The sequence below is a fragment of the Camelus dromedarius genome, chromosome 3 (genome assembly GCF_036321535.1).
Source record: "Camelus dromedarius isolate mCamDro1 chromosome 3, mCamDro1.pat, whole genome shotgun sequence".
Taxonomy (NCBI): Eukaryota; Metazoa; Chordata; class Mammalia; order Artiodactyla; family Camelidae; genus Camelus; species Camelus dromedarius.
Window position 1 is genome coordinate 26,840,787 of NC_087438.1, and position 16,660 is coordinate 26,857,446.

Here is a 16,660-nt window from a genome sequence, read left to right on the forward strand (position 1 = left end):
GGGGGCGACTGCTTAGATTTTGAGTTACCTAAAATGCCCCCAGGGCTGAGGCGCTGCCACTCAGGCCTCCCTCCTGCCCTGTGCAGGGCTCCCTCAGCCCGAGAAGGCCCGAGGGGGCATTCTGAGAATATCCTGGAGCCATCTAATCTTGCCTTATTTGTACGGAGAAAAAACGGATCCCTTAATGGGGTGAGATTTTTCCTCCTAGCATTGTTCCCATTTCCGCAGTTTCACTTGGCCTCGATTTTATTCCAGAGTAATGCACCAAAAGAAATTAGCTGGAGAGCGTTTGATGGCGCAGAATCATGGTTTGAAGATGTTTACGCTCTATGCCGGACGCGTTTGATGATGTTCTCTTCGGCACAATTAATTTTGCAAAGTTCAGAAATGTGCCAGATGGAGCCCCTGGCACGCAGAGTCACAGAGCTCTGCAGACACACCTTCAATAGGAAGCCAGCTTGTTTGTTTCATTTGTGATTTATCTGATGCACCAGCACCAAGGCCAACGTGTTTTTTTAGAGACCTTTGGATGAAATTCCAAAGCAATTTCTAAACTGGCAAAACGAAGCTCATTTTCTGAAATAATACTTCCCTGCTGATAATGTAACTAAAATGGAGACAGAACACCAGCAAATGCATTGATTGAAAAGTAGGCTCCCTAGATGAATGCGTTTCACAGTAAGACAAGGTCCTCACTGGTGTTCTAATGGCCAATTTCATCCGTGTGCATCTCTTGAAAGTCAAGACTGAATCCTTCCTATTCCCTAAGACCACGTTTGCAAAACATGCTTCTATTGTGTGTACCAGAAGCTCTGTTTAGGATGTACAACATTGCTTTTTGTATTACCCCGGTTCTTGAGTCCTTGGTGGTTTGGGAAATTTATCATATTTTAAATGTTTTTAATGGAGGAGGGGGCTCAACAAAGGCAAGAGTGCCTAGGTTCCAAGACAATCATGATGCAACCCCTACCTTGGGTTGAAAAATTCCTTCCGTGGAAAAAAAAAAAACTGTAGTTTTAAGCACATTGTGTAGAATTCTAACTTCTGTGACTTTGTTTTATATTTAATTTAAATCTACACAACACACCTGTAAAATAGGTATTGATGACACCTAGGGGTTGATCCAGATTTTATGAGGCCTGAAATTAATGCAAGTTGGGTGGTCCTCCCAAAGAAAAAAGACAAACAAAACAATACAGCACACCCAAGCTGCTCCGGCACCACCCAACACGAGGGAAAGTAACAAAGGGAAAATCCAAGAGGAAAGAGACCTCAGTCTCAGCTGATTGTGTTTAAAATATCTTACTTTTGCCAATTGTGCAAAAACACGACCACGTGAATGTATTGCTAGGGTTCCTGCCAGGGCCTTGGATGGGGGTCTGGAAAGATGCCTTGAAGCTTATGCTTTAATTAGCTTCTCAGAAAACTTGCCTCCGCTGTATACCCCCATTTCAGAGGTTGGGAACCTTAGGAACTTGCCACAGCTTCTATGGAGCATCTCAGTGCCCGCACCATACCGAGGTCTGCTTTGAAGACTAGTGGTATAAGCACTTTTTATGAGAAATCATGGATTTTATATTTCTGTAACAAAGCAAGGGCTTTAAAACTACATTAGCAATATTCAGATTATGACCAGAAACTTGATTTGCAACCCTTGAGATGGTCCTGCTATCTGGGCTGACAGTGGTAAAATTTCCTTAACTAAAGTATGAAAGGTGAAATAACCACTGGATTCCTAAAGAAATTTCAACCCAATTTCAAGTGCCACAGATTGACACCATTTTTATTTCCCTTGTCATAGACTAGTTTATGTTGTAAATACTATGTTATATAATATTTACTTTTTTTTGCAAAAAACCCCACAGTGTTGCAAAATAAGTATCAGAACATGAATTTTTTTTTGTTTGATGTTTACCTTGTATAATATGAAGAGCCTGACACATAGCAGTTCTCATTCAATGTCAAATAAATAAAGAATGAAATGGAAGTGATTACATATTTAGAAGAAGGTAGGTTATATAATAAGCTAAAATTGAATGGGAATGAACCAGCAAAACCTTGAACTTAAACTACTTGCTGGATAAGTGGAATTGACTTCCTGGTTAATTATTTTATGCCCAAGATTTGTGCTCATCTTTCTGGCTTTTGGCTATTTTCCCTGCTATTCTGGTTTTTTCTTCCTTCCTTCCTTCCTTCCTTCCTTCCTTCCTTCCTTCCTTCCTTCCTTCCCTCCTTCCTTCCTTTCTTTCCTTTTCTTTTTCTTTATAAATAAGATTCATTTGACATGCTTAAATATTAAAAAAAAAATCTTCAAGTGAAACAAAAATCATAATCACACCTGTAATGGAAGTTTTGGAAATGAAAGGCTTTGGTCTTTGAAAAGATCAATCACTTACAAAAGCAGCAAATGTGAGATGACGGGGTTTTGTTATTAAATTAGTCACATCTTGGCCCTTAAGTAGACTTCCTGGGATGTGTGATTTAACATGTGTAGTGTTTATCAGTCAGTGGGACAAGATATGGCTTTGTTCCTGGAAGAAATTTTGGAACCAAATAAAAATCTACAAATTAATTGTATCCAGTGAATAGTTGAAGTGAGTGAAACTGTTCTTCACTTTAAGCCTGACTTACAAACGTGGATTTATATTGGTTTATTTTAGAGCAGTTTTGGACAAGATACAAAACTTTAATTAGATCTCTGTAACAAGAAGATATATGAGAGTAATCACTGAATTTTCTCTAGATGTTATGTTCTTTACCCAAAGTGGTTTGGAATGTTATCTGAGGGGCATGAAAACTGCAATAAACACCATGAAAGATATTATCTGCCCCGGGATTCTGTTTAAAATATTCTCTTAGTTAGATAGATTTCAAGAGTGTCATATAAACTATTTTGATAAACTATTGTATCCCCAGCATGGCCCCAACAGGATTGTATTTTGCTTGTCTTTTGCTTATTTATACTGTGCCTTCTTCCAAAGAGGCTTGAGGTGGTTTACAATGAAAGACAAATATTAAAAAAAAAAAAAAAAGTAAAACAAAACAAAACAAAACAAAACAAAAAACTTCTGGCTGAGACAAACAATACCATTCAAGCATAAAACTTAGTTCCAGGCTGCCTCATAGCCAAGTGAAATAGGGGAAATGAGGGTTTTTATGACTCTCATTGTCCAGTGAGTCAAGGAATCATAGCGTAGAGTTTATTTAGGAGAAAGTCTTTCCTGGCTCAAGCTTGGAGAGGAATTTGTCGTAAGGGTCCTTATATGACGGATATTCAAAAGTCTAAATAAGAAGTATACAATAGGCAGGGCTAATGTATTTTTTCTGGTGCATAGCTTTGAAATCACTATTGTTGAAAGTAAGTAGTAAGTGCCTATAGTTACTTTTTTAAAAAAATTTTTTTATGTGGGGAAGTAATTAGGTTTATTCACTTATTTATTTATTTAAATGGCAGTACTGGGGATCGAACCCAGGACCTCATGCATGCTAGACAAACACCTACCACTGAGCTATACCCTCCCCTCTCTAGTTACTATTTTTGAAGGCAAATCAAGGACGTAATATCAAATCTTGGTATTCTCAGCTTCTTTCTTTATAAAAAGGACTTATTCAAAGTGCCTAACAGAGGGTAGCAGGGAGGACAAATGAGTTAATTTCTATAAAACCTCTTTCTGCTCCAAGTGTTGAATGTGCTATAGTTTTCCCCAAAGTGTGTACATACAGTTTTTCCTCCCCTCCTATAATCTCTTTTATTGTAACCCCTCTCAAATCCCTTTTGGTGTATGTGCCTGACACAAAGTAAGCAATAAATATTAGCTATAAATATTATCATTATTACCATTTCTACTATCGCTTCTGTCAAAGCATGCAGATGAGCCCGTGTGGGGGCTACATGTGGTGGTGAGGTGGCTGTGAAATCTTGTTACCCTTAGTAGGTAAAGCTTAGAGGACGGTGAGGAGTAAATGAATATTCCTTTTGTTGTTTGCTTATCATCTCCTGTCCTACGTGACTTCATTCAATTGTCTGATTTGAGGAGCACTGGGTAAGGATCCCTTCCCACAACAGGCTAACATCTATTTAACTCCCTGTGTCCTAAGACCTGTTACCTCAAGAATCTTGTTAAATTTCTTATACTTCTGAGAGGCTCAATGGCTCAAGCTGTTGAGGCCAAATCCCAGAGGCAGAGCCTAGGGTTGGGGACAGGGAGGACCAAGACTGCTGAGAGAGCCACTGAAGACAGGAGAGGACACCACTAGCAAACCCTCTTTCTGGAATAAACTGCCTGCCCCCTCTGCTCTGCCTCCTTCTCCATCCCTCCCACTTGGTCCTTATGAACTGCTATCTGATTGAATCTTCATTTCAAATCTTTGTCTTCCTCTCACGCGGTCATCTTCTTGTTTCTCTTCCTGCCTCTCCCATCTTCTCTTTTCTGCATCTGCCTGCACTCAAACCTCACATCTTATCTCATGGTCCTCCATCTTTTCACATTTTATCTCTTCCTTTTGACTTACCAAGCCTGCTCCTCTGTCCCTGCTTTTCTCTTTCTTCTCCTGTATTCTTTGTCTGGTGTCTAGAGTCATTTAGGGGCAAAGCAAGACATTAAAATTGATGCTACGTTATTCCTTGTAGTCCATCAAAGACCCAGAATCCTGCGCTCATATTCTCAGTTGAGCTAATGGATCCCACAAAAGAGCAATTTACTCCATTCTCAGTGGTGATATTAAGCCCATTATTTAATTTGTTCCTACAGCTACTGCACTCTGTGTGTTGCCAGAGGCATCTTGTACAGATAGTGAAAGAAGCCAAAAGATTAAGGAATTGAGTTGAGGTCAAGCCAAGGTAGTGGAGTGGTTCGAAATCAAACCCAAATTCCTTAAATCCTCAAATATATTATTCTAACTAATGCACTTAATCCACAGACTTTCATGCTCTGTGTAAGACCAAAAAATCTAAAACCGAAAGAGAGTAAGTTTTTGTTTCCAGTCTCTCTGACTGTGGAGAATTTTCAGTGGTTACACATTTGCCAATAGAGTTAATTCAAGGTCTCTTAACACATCAGGTAGCTGAAAAATAACCAGTCAGTTAAATAATTAATTTTAATAACAGCAATGTCCCTGGGGTTTCCTTTGGGTACCTAATCTGGTACACCGTCTGGGTCTCATATCGGAAAACAAAAGTGGCCATCGCTATGGTAGCTGTGGTCGACAGGGACATTTCTTTTGATGCGGTCCCTGCTGGAACTTAAGGTAACTGAGGACACCACTCTCAAAGGAAAAGCCTGCAGCTCGGAGATTCATTTCTGTGACATGCCCAAGAAATCTGAAGTTTCTGGCCGTTTTGTTTAATCACAGAATCTTATGCTCAAAGAGCTGACAGAAACCTTGACACTACCTAAATTACCATCCAGTTCAAACTCGAGTACTCACAGAATCTCATTCTATCCACCTAAGCAGGCTGGACTACACCAATTCATCTAAGCTCGCTAGACTTTTTTTTTAACTCTGGGAAAGAGAAACAGGGGTACATGTGACCCTCAGGTTGGGAGATGACTATTAATTGGTTATTAACATGAGTTGTCTCAGTGCTGGGTACTTTCTTTATCTTATAGGTACTAGTCCCACTTAACAGATGGAAGAGACCAAAGCTCAAGGAAGTAAAACAATAAATATTTCAATATACCAGGTTAATTCCAAAGTCATTCTAATGATTTAGAAGACACTGACTAAAAGTAGGGTTCAGAACACTTACTTTCTAGTTACCAGCAATGAACATATTTTGAGCTCTAACAGCGTGCCAGGTACTGTGCACCAATCCCTCCATCCTCTCCGCAGCCCTGTGAGTTGCAGGGAAGGTAGTCATCCCCATTTATAAAGGAGGCCACATGGATATTGACAACAGTGTCATTCAAACCACTACAGTCAGGCTCCAACACCCACACTCCTAATTACTGGACTTCGCATTCCACTATCCGTGCCAGCGTGGTAGCTAACCATTTTGCCCTTTCAGTTTCAGGAGTTTCACTGAGATCTCGCCTACAATTCGTTGCTGCTGGAGATAAGGCTCTGACAAAGTTGGGTTTTGACCCAGTGCTATACAAAGCCCACCTCAATCCGGAGTCATGCTCTGAATGTTCTCCAAACTCTCCGTAGTCGAATTTGTCCATCTCTTCTGCCTCTGTTGGCATGAATCTAACTCTTTACCTCATACATCCCTGTTTCAGATGTTTTCACTCATTGAGATAAATGATGTGCTGTATCTTCTGGGTACTGAGTTCTGCCATATCGTACAGTACTGTGTCTCACAGGACCTGGCCCATCCCACTCTCCCTAGGCTTCCCCTGCTCTGCATTGAGATCTGGGATCAGATTTTCATATTATCATTTACCTCTGTGGGGTTACTGTTTCCTTGAAAGTGAGTGTCTTTGTATTCAAACCCCCAACATCCAAGAGCATCCCCAAATACTTCCAGTGGATTTAGAGAGGTTATTGTTTTGCTAATGCCTTACAACAATATCTTAATTTTACACACAGCAGTTTTGCTAGGAGTTTCTTTAAATTACACTAGAATTTTATTCAGTTATTGAAACTTGGATTTTCAAGACATTTGTCCATCTTTAGAAAAAAAAATTCAGTTAAAGAACAAAGAATGTCGATATTTCACAAATACAGTTTTCAGTATAATAGACATCAGTGAAGACTGATCAATGAGGATTCCTGTACATGGTAGAAATGCAACCATAAGTTTTCAATGCAGGGCAAAAAGGGAAGGGGGAGAGAGTATGAAAAAACATGAGAACTTTCAGATGGCTGTGGAGATTTGTGGTCAGAGCTGTGGAAGCAGGATCAATCCTAAATAAAGGGATGCGTGGTGGGCAGGTTTATGAGGAAGCATAAGATGGGAGAAAAACGTACATCTGCCATCATTTTTAGATGTTTTCATTTGATAGTCAACAAATGTTCATTGATCGTTTACTACATACAAATGCTAAGGACACAACAGTGAGGAAAACAAACGGAGCCCTTATTTTCATGAAGTTTGCATTCTAAGATGTTTCCAACACATAGTCAGAATGTACTTTATTAGCCTGACTTACCAAAAACAAAACAAAACAAAAACTGCTCTGAAATTAATTTCCTACTAGTTAACTATAGTTTCCCAATGCTTTCTGTTTTTCATTTTTCGTTCCTATCACATCACTAGATTAACTTTTATACCAAAATGCTTAAAACCTTAACATTTGATTTCTCAAAGGCCCAAGGTTAATTACTGCTCAGAAAAGTATTCAAAATTAACATATAATATCCAACCTAAAAGATATAGGTTGTTCCTGTGATTTTAAACCTTTTTTTAGTGGCTAAAAGTCAAAATCAAATATGCAAACATCTCAGTTGAATTAAAATCAACACTTTTTTCATTTTAGGTATTTTCTAGTTGCTATTTAAGAGAGAAAGAAACTTTAAAAACTAATTTTTTTCCCCAGCCACTAACACAGCAATAGATACGTATTAATATTATTGCTATTTTTAGTTCCCTTGTCTTGTATCTCTATATTCTGGTTCACTAGTTTCCAAAGACTTTAGGAAGTTAATCAGGGTTTTTTGAAAAAAAAAAAAGAGGCTCTCTAATCAAAGAAGTTTGGGTGACAATGGGTTAAATAGACCCAAACAACTTTTTAGATCGTAGGCCATGTAGAGCTGTTACGTTCATTGTGGATCTCCAATTATAATATGATGCGATGTAATAATATGATATAACATTATATACAGTATAGAAGAGAGTGCCCAATATTCATTCCTGACTTTCAGTAACAATATCTTCCTTTAGGGAGCCACCTCTCCTCCATTCTCAGTCCTTCGATTCTGGGGGGGTCCATCCCCCATTCCCTAGCTTTAGAAATGGCCATAAGACCAGTGATGTGCTGGCAGGTATTTAACAACTAATTCTTCAAAGAAAAATAGTCTCTATTTATAGTGTTTGCCAGTTTCTGAGGTGTAAATACTCCCACCATAGCCAATTTCAAGCTACTGAGGTGACATCCCTGCATGTGGAGTTGGAAAGAGACGCACACAGTGTAGGAGCCTCTAGCATCAAATCAGATACGTCCCAGACTGAGTGAATCAGACCACTTACCCTTACGGGTGCATGACTCAAGCCAGGCCAGCTCCTTAGGTCCAATTCCTTGAATTTTGGGGGATTTTTTGAATAGCTTTGAGATGTAGTTTACAAACCAATAAATATCCTTATTTAAAGTGTACAATTCAGTGGTCTGTAGTATATTCACAGCAATATGCATTTATCCTCACAAATAATTTTAGAACATTTTCATTATCCACACCTCCCCATCCGCCCCAAGAAAACTCTGTAACCCTTAGCAGTCACTCTATTTCCTCTCACATCCTTCACCCCAGCCCTTTGCAACCATGACTTTTTCTACAGGTTTGCCTATTCTGGAAATTTCATATAAATGGAATCGTACAATATATGATCTTCTGTGATTGGCTTCTTTAACTGAGCATAATTTTTTCATGGTTCTTCTATGTTGTAGGAGCATGTATCCATTATTTAAATGATGCTATTGGCATTTGTTCAGCTACTAAAATTATTTACAGTATTCCTTTAATTAATAAACTTTATTTTTTAAAGGCAGCTTTCGGCTCACAGCAAAAGTGAGCAGAAAGTAAAGAATTCACCACTGTTAGTAAAAAGGTTGCCTGTGGAAGAGGCACTGTCTTCAGCTGGGTTTGCTGTTAGAAGGAACTGGAAAGAATTCTGGTGACCTACTTGCCATGTGGTCCATTTCAAAGGAGGCTGGCTGAGCATGCAGTCACCTCAGAGAGAGAAGGACAGAGCTGAGCGACAAAGAGACACCAAGCTCTGGTGTCACTTTCTGAATCCCTGGATATGGACCTGCCTGAGTCTCTGGACTTCGCAGTTACATGAGCCAATAAATCCCCTTCCCCATCTTGTCTCTCTCTGTCTCTCTCTCTCTCGTCCTTTCTTTCTTAGCTTATTTATTTTTCTTTTATTACACCTGTTTGAATTAGGCTCTGTTCCATTGAAAGAATATGACCATGCTATTCTTTTTTTTTCTCAAAGAGTCTCTCATGAGACTCATATTCCCCAGAGCAACTTGGGAACTGCTGTTCTAGCTCATTCTCTGCCATACACTTTACAGGGCACTGGACCCGCTGAGGTGCATCTTCGTCTTCATCTTTACCTGGAAACCTGAATTGGTAACTGTCTTCTAAACTTCTGATGCGACTGTTCTGAGGACTGCTCACACCCAACATATTCAAAATGAAACTCATATTTTCTACCAAAAGTATGCTCCTCCCATGTCCCTAATTTCCGTTAACTTTTGCACCAATTATGTTTCTGACCAGGGAATATAACAGGGAAGAACACAAAATTCTTGTCCTCATGGAGCTCTCATGCTGGAGAAAAACACACCAACAAACAGGTAAATAATACAATGTAAATGTCAACGGGAAAGAAGTGCTCTGGAAAAAAATAAAGTGGGTTTGTTAAGGGATAGGAAATGACAGAGGGTGCTATTCTAAGTGGGGTAATTGGGGAGGCCTCCCTGAGAAGGAGTTTTTGAGCAAAGAGGTGTAAATGAAATGAGAGATGGAGCCTTGGGAATATGTGGGGGACCAGCAGGTGTGTGGCTGAATGTTCCAGAATTGCAAGGAGGCCAGGGTGGCTGGAACATGGGGAGCACGAAGAGGTTGGAGAGGTATCTGAGGGCCAGATTAGATGGAGCATTGTAGGTATGATAAAGACTTTTTATCTTCTGTACGCAATCCTTCTGGCTTATGTGTGAAGATCAGATTTTAGCGGTCAAGAAGAGAAACAGGGAGGTCATTGAGGGGCCTCTCACAGTCGTCCAGGGGGACACCTTGCTAGGTGGACCATCATCCTTCCAGCCACCTTGGCTGGGCATCTTCTTTGACTTGCCTTCTCTTTCACTCACGACATGCCTGCACAGATGCCCAACTGCGGGTTTTGTTTTACAAAGCACCAAACAGCCACTGGAAGCAGGTTGAGTTTCCCAGGATGCAGACTTGGAAGACAGAAATTAGCATGGAGGGGGTTTATTAGGGAGTGCTTTGGGGATAACAGCCTGTCAGAGAGAAAGGAAGGAGGAAAGACTGGGCAGAGAAGGAAGTTCAACTGCAATGCAAGGAGTCCTGAAGCTGGGATGACCCTTCAGAGCTGTCCCGAGCTACAGTGAGAATTAGAGGCCTTTATACCCCCACAATAATTAGTCACAGGATGCCAAACATCCCAGGAAGAGGGCATGACCTTGGGTAAAGGAGCTTAACAGCTGAGGGCTCTCTGCTGGCAGCCCTCCCAGTGACTTGGATAGTAAGACCTTTATTCCTGAAGGGGAGTCTGAGTACCATATCACACATCCATCCCACCATCCCTTTTTACATTTGTCACTGCAACTGATTTAATTTCTCATTCCACCATGCTATCTCCAGAACTGTACTCCAAGTAAAAGCCAAATTGCTCCGTATTGCCCACAGAATTACATGTAGTCTCCCTAGCACAGAGTTCAGTACCTTCTAAAAGCCGAACATCATCTCCTTACTGCATGCCTTACAGTCTGTGCAGACAAGCCTATTTGGGACACCCTAAAATCCAAGCTGTTGCTGGAACCAGAGATGCTCTGCTCTCACTTTATCTATCAAAACCCTACGCTTCAGGACTAGTTCAAATTCTACCTTCCTCCTTCCCCAGAACTTCTATTCTAAAACTCATTCCATTCTGCCTAGCATGAGTTGTTGATTTCTTAGCTGGGTAAGTGTAGCAATGAAGTCTTCATTATTTCACCACCACCTGCCTCAGGCCCCAGCAGCATTTAACATCGAGGGCTCCCCATAAATGTGGGGTGACTTGTGCATTGCAGGTTTCATCAATGGCTGGACAATATCCTGAGATGGCTGTAGAGCAGAGTGGTTAAGCAGGGCTTCTGGATCCCTACTCCTGGGTTCAAAATTTGGCTCATCACATCCTAGGTCCATAATCCTGGGAAAATTTAACCTTTTATGCCTCAGTTTACCCATCTGTAAAATCCTCATTTCCATAATCATAACATTGACTTCATGGGGTTGTTGGCAGGATTAAGTGAATTGGTAAAAACAAAGCATGTAGGACAATGGCTGCCACTTAATAAGCACGTGTAAGTGTTGGCTCATAGTAGTGCCTAGAGATCATTAGGGGACCAGCCCGTGTCTCCAGCCCCCTTGCTGACCCACGCTCACCCGTCCTCACCAAGACTGCCACAGAGGAGACCGCTGCCCTCTCTCGCCATCATATACTCAGTAAAGGGGCCGTCACACAGCACTTCTGCAGGGAAATCTGTTAACAGAGCTCTGGTTTTCCTCTCACGAACATTCCTTAAATGAGTGAAGATATTCTTGCAAAATGCTTTGGAATTCTGTGCTTTCCTGGGGCCCTTTCAATCTGGACTCAGACCTGGTTTTATAATGAAGATTATGCCCTTTTCCAATGTTGCAAGGAAAAAAAAAAAGCACAAAGTATCACATTTACAAGCGAATAGATTCACAGACACTTTTGAACTGAAAGGAACTTTAGAGATCACCTAGTGCAGGAGACAAGAAAACAAGGGGATTATGTGACTTTAATTCATTCAAACTTATCCAAGTTATTAAAGGACAAAGTTACTCAATAACATTATCCAGTTTTTGCCCAAAGATGCTGTTCTTTTCAGTATGTATAATTCAAACGAAAGTAGATCTAACTTGTTAAATCTCCATAGAGCAGACAAAGAAATCTTGTTTATTTCTCAGACTCATTGTTTTATTGAAAATTTTCTCCTTGATTTGGTACAATACCTAGTGGTTTTATAAATAGCTTTTCTTGTGAGAACAAACAGTGACCATTATTATCCCTTCAGCTATGTATTCATTCATTTACTCAAAAGATATTTGTGGAGTCTCTTTTATGTACCGAGCAGTGAACTGAAAATTGGAAACTTTAAAAATGAATAAGCCCTAGTGTTCTGTAACTGGCCCACATCTGTGGAATCTGTGTGTCTGCTGGGTCGTTGAAATTCAGGCAACTTCAGAACATGGGTTCAGGCTAGGAATTGATCTTCATCAGTCAACGATTAAATCTGAGTTACAAAGTCAGTGATCAGATTCAGAGCAAAGCTGCCCTATATACAACCAATTATCATTAAGTAGGAATGGTTCTCTAAAAACAAACTCTATATACAGTTCTCCCCCTCCTGTCTCTCTTTCACTGACTGAGCTCCACAGAAGCCAGGACCAAAAGAGATGGCCTTAGAAATTGTGTAGCACAGCATCATGTTGTTATAACACAATATCCATACAGATGCCATCATGTTTCTCTGAGATGTTAATAAGAGGTGAAAAAAAAAATTCCAAGGTCAAGCCAATTTGGAAAATTCTGGGTGCAACAACACTAAAGAGGTTTCCTGTAAGTGCACGTCCTCTGCTGAACCTCTAACATGCTGCTGTGCATCATGGATCTACGAGGGGGTTAAAGCATTTGACCCAAGTCAAACTAACTCGCCCGTGGAGCCCTTTGTCAGCAGTGCATTGTCCATGAATATTTCCAAGTCCAAGGTCAATTTAGTAAGTTTTAATAATCCACTATCCATTAGATATTGCTTTTTTCTAATTAAAAAAAATCCTTTTTATAGTTTAAGCCTATCTATCTTTTTATATCAGGTACTATTTCATATTATAGTTTAATACTATTTTTATACTGAGAAAAATGACTCAGAATCATCTATGTATGAATTTTGTCTGTACTTGAAAATCATTATTAAAGCACCCCTCAGCACGCGTGCTACCAGATGCTGATCCGGAACCCATGACACATCTCTCATCCATCCCAGAACGCCCTCCATGTGGGTCTGGAAGATGTTCGGAAATCTTTCTCAACGCCACGCTTCAGGCAGCAGTTTCCACTCCATGAAATCTGACCTGCTAGATTGAAGTGATCTTGTCTTCATTGTTAGCAATAGCCATGCTTACAATGTACCTACTACGTGCCAGGCATTTTGCAAGACCTTGTACTTAGACTCTCTCATTTTATCTCCATTTTAACTGCTGTCACACTTGCCAACATCTCTCACCCAGACTATTTCAATCACCTCCTAACCAATCATATTGCTTCCCTCTGCACTAAGAGGACAATCTGAAACATTTCCATGGTCTACAAGACCTATAGGATTTGGACCCTGCCTACCTCCCCAATTTCTACTTCTATCAGTCTCCATCCACAGCTGGATTGGCAGGCTTGGAAGCTCAGCTTTCTTAGTCTACTACCAGGGGATGAAGCCCTAGGGAATGGAGTCATGCTGATCAGCTCACAAGAGATGAATGCATGAAACACAGTGCTAATTTATTAACTTACAGTGAGAAGTGGAGCAATCAACCAACGAGATGTTTGTGTTGGCTTGTTTGCGACCTTTTTCTGGAGGCTATAAAGAACAGTCATTGAGAGCTTGTGGGCTGGAATCAGACTGCCTGAGTGTGAATCCTGACCCTATGCTTACCAATTGGCTGATCTCAGGCAAGTAGGTTAGCGTGCCTTTTGGTGTCTACTTGCCCATCAGAAAACAAGGACGATGATAAAACAAACCTCCCTGGGTTGTTGTGGTGAGGATTAAATGAGAAAATATATCTGTTACATACTGCTTAGAACAGAATTTGGTGCATAGTAACACAATGAATATTAGCTACTGTTCCTAGAGTAGAGATGTACTTAAACTAAATTAATATTAGAGCAAAAGGAATTAAATAGTATTAAATAGATTTTTTCCAAGTTGTGTTAACCTCATAAATTACTATTTATGTATTCATCCATTTAATAGTTATTGATAGCCAAATAATTTCCAACACTACCAGATTCACTTGTTAGCCCCACATGCTATAAACATAAATGAATTCATGAATAAATACTGAAATACAAATTCACAAATCAATCTTAAGTTTTTGTGCTTATCCGATTCTGTCACTTCTCCTACTCCATTCCCTGGCTGGCCCTCTCCTTATCTTCAGTTTAAAATCTTTAAAAATCAGTTGAGGTTACCAGGGGAAGAAGAGGGTGGGAAGGGATAAATTGGGAGTTCAAGATTTGCAGATACTAACTACTATATATAAAATAAATAAACAACAAGTTTATACTATATAGCACAGGGAACTATATTCAATATCTTGTAGTAACCTATAATGAAAGAGACTATAAAAAAGAATATATATGTGTGTGTAAATGAACCACTATGCTGTACACCAGAAACTGACACAACATTGTAAACTGAGTATACTTCAATTAAAACAAATTTTTTTAATCAATTGACATAAATTTCATCACTTAAAGGTCTTGCCTGCCCCTCCATCTCATCTCTCTGCCTCCTCCATGTGCCTTCTGTCTACACACTCTGTCTCTTTTCCTCAAGTGTCCCCTATAGAGTTCCCTTGAGTTGTTTCATGTGCTTGGAATTTCTCATTCCCAACTCTTGTCCTGGCTCGTATCTGCTTGGCCTCAGCAAAGCCTTCCTGACCCCCAGACTAAGTTAGATCTCTTCATTCTGCTTACCTTAATTTTAGTTAACTGACCAAAGTTCACTGCTTTCCTTTCCAGTAAAATCGTTGAGGACAAGGACCCTTCATTTTGGTCACTGCTGAATCCCCAGTACCCTGCACACAGGTAGGTATTCAATCAAAAGGTGTTGAATGAATGAATTTAATCTTCTCAACAACCTATATTTCCTGCAATGGAAAAGTCAAAGCTTCAAACTGCCAAGTGAAGCCCTCAAGTCACACAGTCATATTCGGTAGAGCAAGGTTCAAACTCTGGTCTCTCTGACTCCTACCCAAGCCCCTTCCTACCCTGCACAGCTGCCACTTGATTTCTGCAAGCTACATGCCTATCTACACACATTGTTCTCCGTAGCTTCAACAACACTACTTCGCATCCTCACTGTCGCAGTGAGCTCTGTGCTTTCTCTTTCATTCTTGAACCAATCCAAACCTTCCCTATCATATTTATATGACTTGTCTACTGCTCTCGCTATAATGTGCTAATTTCATCTTACTAATAAGATTTCTTTTCTCTCCTACTACCCTGCAATTCCACTTCACTCCACAACAGAAATGCATACATGTGCTCACCAAAAGGCATGCGCTGGGCTCTTCATAGCAGCACGACTTGTAATAACCCCAAACTGGAAACAATCCAAATGTCCATCCAAGTAGAATACACCAACTCTTTTATATTCCCACAATGGCAAATTATATAACAATGAGAATGAATGGTCTATGACTTTACATGACAATATGGATGAATCTCACAAACGTCATGTTTAGGGAAAGGAGTCCCGTGCACACTATGTGACTCTATTTATAAAAGGTTAAAAATTGGCAAACTAATTTATGGTATTAAAAGTCAGAATAGTGGCTACTTAAGGAAGAGTAGTGATTGGAGGAGATGGTGACGGTTTTCAGGGCACTGCTAATGTTCTGTTTCTTGGTATCTGGATGCTAGTTAGGTATCGGAGTTTTGCTGGTGAAAATATACCAATATGTGCATTGATGGCATGAACACTGTTTTTGATGTATATTATCCTTCAATAATAGATTTTATGAAACAACTTCATACTTGCTTGTTTCTGATTACTTCAATCCACGGAGACCAATTTGAAATCTAATGCTACAGTCTGGTGTGGGGCCACTATTGGCCCAGGTGGGCGCTTCCTATGCATAAAAAGCCCATTTTGCATTTGTTTAAAGTCTCAACTGGAACAAACAGCCCCCCAGTGGTGACAATCAAAAATGTCTCCATTTATTGGCAAATGTCAATTGATGTAAATTTCATCACTTAAAGGTCCTGCCTGCCCCTCCTTCTTGTCTCTCCCCCTCCTCCACGTGCCTTCTGTCTACACACTCACTGTCTCTTTTCCTCAAGTGCCCCCTGTAGAGTTCCCTCGGGCTGTTTCATATGCCTGGAATTGACCCCAATTGAAAATCACTGGCCTAAAAGGGCTTAGAGGACTTCACGCCTTCATCGCTTGTCTGCTTCTTCTCTCCTCTCTGATTCTGCCCCTCACTTGTGCAGATCCAGCCATCGAGCCTCCTTGCTGTTCTCTGAATACACCAGACACCCTCTCACCTTACTCGGCACCTATCATGTTCTTCCCCCAGGTATCTGCGTGGCCCACTCCCTCACTTCCTTCAAGGATCGTCCCAAAGGCCACCTTCTCAGTGAGGCTTTCCCTGACCTTCTTATTTAAAATTTGAATCCTCCATACTCCCTGTGTCTCTCCCTTTCTTTGTTTTTTCTCTCGAGTACTTATTACCCACCAATCTAGTTTAAAACAAGCTTATTTATTTGATATCTGTCTCCCTTATGAAGATATAAGCTTCAAAGGGGCAAGACTTTTTCTTTTTCCCTTTCCTGGAACAGTGCCTGGCACAGACTAGATGCTCAATTAAAACTTGAGGAATAAATGAATGAATAAAATCTATAGCCCAGTTCTGTGTCTGACATGCATATAGCATCCTAGTCACTGTGCTGCTTCTGTCTTCCCGTTCTTGTAACCTCCATCCCCTAAGATTATGGTCTGCCCCTCAACTCCAGAGGGCACCATGACTTTGG